Genomic DNA, 5,000 nt, shown 5'->3' on the forward strand with positions numbered 1-5,000 from the left:
GTTTGAGAAGAGAATAGGTGAAATTTGTAAACTGTAAATACCCTGTGTGTGTGTGTGTGTGTGTGTGTGTGTGTGTGTGTGTGTGTGTGTGTGTGTGTGTGTGTGTGTGTGCGCGTGCGTGCGTGCGTGCGTGCGTGCGTGCGTGCGTGCGTGCGTGCGTGCGTGCGTGCGTGCGTGCGCGTGCATCCATCAATGTCTCTTTGTTGGTCTTGTACTGCTCTCTTTGAAAGGACAAAGATGTTTAATATCTCTTCACTTTCATCATCTCCATGTTTTTCTATTGCTGTTTTGTGCTTTCTCGCTCAGTCTCTCTCAGCCACTCGTCTCAAACTGTCTCTCAGTCTTCCCTCTGTTTCTCCCTCACAATCCCTTCTCTAGTTCTAGCTTTCATTGGCTTCTCTCTCTCTCTCTCTCTTTCCCCCAAGTCCTTAATGCTCTCCGCCCCGCAGCCTCCCTCCACCTCACCCCATCATTACATCTAAGTAATTAAGCTAAGTCTGTAGATAGGGGAGCTTACAGGACATAAATAAACAGCAGAGTGATATTAACCTGATGGGGGAACTGTCGTCTATCATCAGGTCTTTTCTGCTGATGTCCGTCCAACTTCCCCTCTAAGAGTCTATACAGCCAATATGAGAGCCAAGCTTAGCAAGCATTTAAGTTGACACATCAGGGCTCATCAGCCATCTTAGTTGCTTGCATCAGTGCATGTTTACAGACATGCCTGTGTGTGTAGCGTTCACAAAAGACTTTAACCTGATGAAACACGGATGGCTGGAATGTAGAGCCAGCCAAATACTTTATAATTCTCAGTCAGATTTGCCTGTCAGATTTTCTACTCAAAATGTTCTGAAAGCTATGTCAACGTGCACATTGATGTGTGAATGGGTGGACTAGAGGTAAAAGAATTCACCCACCAACTAGAAAAGAGCACTCCTCGATGTGCCGGTCGTCGCCAGGCTGGGTGGCCTGCCCAGGGCTGTGTCCCACTTTTGTAAAAAAATGTGGCACTATGATATGACCACCGGACATGTGTTTTCACTCTGACCGCTTTGTTCGAGGCACCTACTGTAGATCACCTTCATAAGTGACACTTATGTATGTGTGATATGTTTAATTCACGCTGAGAAGGGCCTACAGGCCGAAACATCCGTCTGTATGATCTGCTGTGCTGGGGCACTTGACTAAATAAACAACAAATCCTAAAAGGACCAAGTGAGTGCTGGTGATCCTTTCTACGATACTGTGTCAGTCCCAGCCATAAATCCATGAAGCCAATTACAGGCAAACAGTATAGAATATCAAAACCCTGGTTAATGGTCATTGTCACATGACTCACAAGACCATTAAGACCAGTACTTAATTTGATGCAACAAACATCTCACATGACTCCAGAGAGAATGTGTACTGATATGCGTGAGTTTCTGTACGAGTCGTAGCAAAACGTGTATTTTGAAGAAAACGCAAATGGCAGAAAATCTTGTCCGAAATGGGCCGTGCCTACATGGCAAGTTAATTCAAGGAATTTAAGGGATGTTTTTTTCATTGTATGATCTGCGGTTCAAGAGTTACAGGCCAAAACGTGAAGCGCCCTGTTTAGTGCCACCATGAGGCCGATTTGAAAGATTTGGGCTGAAGGGTCTTCCTTGGCCCACTCGGAGTGTGTGTGCAAATCTTCACACTGATTAGTCCAGTCCAGTTTGCCCCGAGACTCACTTTTCACAGACAGATCGACGGACAGACAGACTCACAAGAGCGAAAACATATAGTCTTCGCCTGGTGGACTGGCGAAGACAATGAACTCAAATGACAGTGTTCCTGGGTGGGAAGCCTGTGAGGGATGATGTCCTTTTCGCTGCACTATAGAGACTCCTACTTGGTGGTTGGTGGGGTGCCTGCTCAGTGGGGAGTAGAACTGGGAAAGACTGCATGAACCATGTGTTACGCTCTCTCAGTGAAAGTCCTCTCTGTCAGGAGAAAAGAAGCAGCTGGTGGGTCCATGTTGATCAGAGGAGGCAAGTGGTTGTCCAAACCCTCCCCGGGGGGGGGGTTAGCGGCGGCAGGGGCCGTGCAGAGCAGTGGTTTTCAACCCTTTTCATATCAAGGTCCATTGTTTATTCGGCATTTGAGCCTCGGACCACCATTTGATGAGATTTAGACTCTCAGACCCAAGATTTTGTTATCGTTGGATACGATTTTGTCCACAATTCCATGCTGTATTGATGTTGGTACCACAGGAGAGTTAACAGGCAAACGTTGATCAAAATAACAATAATTTAATTAAGTAAAGCAGAAGTTTAACAATAATTTGACTCTTGAGAGCGTAAAATTAAACCAAATGGACCCGTAAGGGTCTATTTGGTGTCATTTTACGCAGATGTTGTGGTAGTGTGAACGTAGCGAACCGTTCCCCGTAACGCATCACCGTACCGTACCCGAAACCACCTTGGGAGGTAGTCTCGGGTCCGATTGCTGCAGAGTCGGGAACGGAACGCGGCAGTGTGAATCCATCCGTACCAAGAGAAGGAAGTGGACTGCTAATCATATATCATTTATATATTTTTTATAATGACGCATTATTTTAGCTGGGTTATACCTTCTCATAGTTCTACTTGAATGTTGACAAGAAATAATTATCCCGCTAGTGCTTGAGTAGCGCGAGCCGTGAAAAATAATAAACAAAAAACACATGTGTGGCGAACGTATTTATAAGGATAAATACACCAAGGATTAGTCCGTGACGTCATACCAAGGATGCGTCCGTGACGCCAATATCATATTAACAGACGACGTTACATTTCGAGGTTTCAAAGACCAGTGCACACACTGCTTTGGTTGTGTATTGTTGATCTGTTGTTATTATAACTCAAGACAACGTCAGGAACACAGTCAAACTTTATTATTCACTCTAGAGTGACTTTTCTTCTGTGAATGACATTCTATCTCCCAAAGCCCCATAGTCCACAGCGCCCCCATGAGGCACATATTTACCATTACTGTTAAATGAAATGGTCTCGAGTCTTGGCCAGTGTGAATGCTGGCCAGCCAAGCGTACTCGGAAACGGTTTGATTCAAACGGATCCAGTGTGAAGCCGCCCTTAAAGATCTATAAGGGTCCATTTCGTTACCAACTCTCCATCATTTAGCTGGGGACCACCTAGAACCTAGAAGCATTGTTCACAGGGTGAAAAATTAAGACATATAAGGTTCGAACAATGGTGTGGCCTCCCTGTCTAGTCTTGAGCTATCGACACTAAAATATACTACAGTCAATGTGCAGTTTGTGAACAAAGCTGCACAAATCCCAATGCGGTGTTCAGTGGCGAAGCCGCTCTAAACATACTGGCTGCTTGTGTATATCCTACTGTGCTAACTGTCTACTCCTCATTTGGCCAAATGGAAATTGCCGATCTTGATACTTAACAAATAAGAGCAAACGTGCTTCAAAAGAACACCTGTCACCAAACTCTATGGCTTACCAGCCATTTCCAGCTTTATCATCATAAATGTTTGTTCCTCTCTAATGCTCTTTATAAGATGGCACCATTTCTGTATACTTGTTCTGTGTCTCAGAGTTGGGCTGTGGACAGCCCTGCTTTACTAATGATATCATTTGCGGTGACTCCAAGCTAATGAAAACTGCAGCCTTTCTCTTACTGGAAATGCTGAAATGCTGAAATAGAAGCCTGTTCTTGCACCAAAAAACAAAACAAAAAAAAATATTAAATTTGTTTGAAATGACCACTGCTAATTGGTAGGCTGGTTTCTGAATTGTTCATATAGCCCATCTCTGGGACGCAGATAGAAATTAGCATCAAGATAAAAATCTTATGAGCATGAGTATATACTCATGCTCATAATATATATATATATATATAATATATATATATATAATATATATATATATATATATATATATATATATATATATATATATATATATATATATATATATATATATATTATATATATATATATATATATATATATATATATATATATATATATATATATATATATATATATATATATATATATATATATATATATATATATATATATATATATGAATTGCTGCTATGAATTGCAGTCATTTTGTAACAGTGTGAGATTATTTTCAAGTAAAGGTTCTGGAAGCAAGTGCCTCTCCCCCTCCCCTTCCCTCCCCACCCCTCTTGTCCTCCATCAACATTTTTCCCCCTCTCTTCCACTCCTCCCTTTGTCTCTCACATATCCATCCATATCTTTCTTTCTGTTGCCGCCGACACATTAATATCATAATGAGATCAGTGCTGGTTTTAGACACTAACATTAGAAACCTAATTCATCGTCATTGCTCTAGCTAAATAATTGAAAAGACTGGGACATTTCTGGAGGCTGAGGATGGAGGTGGGAAGCATAGTAACAGATCTGGAGATGGTTGAAGTTAGTTTTGGTATTCCTAGATTGCCAACTTCAACAAGTTTAGAGAACGTTTTTAAAAGCAAAAATCCATATTTCTACAAACTTGATAGATAGATTGATAGACAGATGGGATGTAGTAGTTATGTATACTACCGAGTAATAAAATGGATCAATATGTGTGGGGTGTACTGTAGGCATAGAGGTATGTAGTTGGATATAAATAAATATAGGCACAGTTATCATGTTCAATCTAACACCAGTAGTACACAGTATGTGCATATAATCGATATTTACAGAAAACCTTGGCCAAAAATAGCAGATCTGCTTGTAGATCTGCTATAGTAGATCGACTATTTTTGGTGAAGAGAGATTTGGTGTAAACAGTAAAAAGTGGTTACAGTGCACTAAGTCTTGAGAAATCAAGTGGTTAAATCAGCAGTGGATGTCTTTGAGCTGGTCAGTTCCATCGCTGTTCCTTTCTTCTATGTTGGAATAAAAGGGACATTTGGTTTTCTCTATGTTTCCAAATTTATTCCACTGGTCCTCAACCCTGGTCCTCAGGGACACCTTGTATAGCTGGTTTTGTATCCTATAAA

Source organism: Gymnoscopelus braueri (assembly GCF_963280865.1).
Source record: "Gymnoscopelus braueri genome assembly, chromosome: 12".
In the NCBI taxonomy this organism is placed as follows: domain Eukaryota; kingdom Metazoa; phylum Chordata; class Actinopteri; order Myctophiformes; family Myctophidae; genus Gymnoscopelus; species Gymnoscopelus braueri.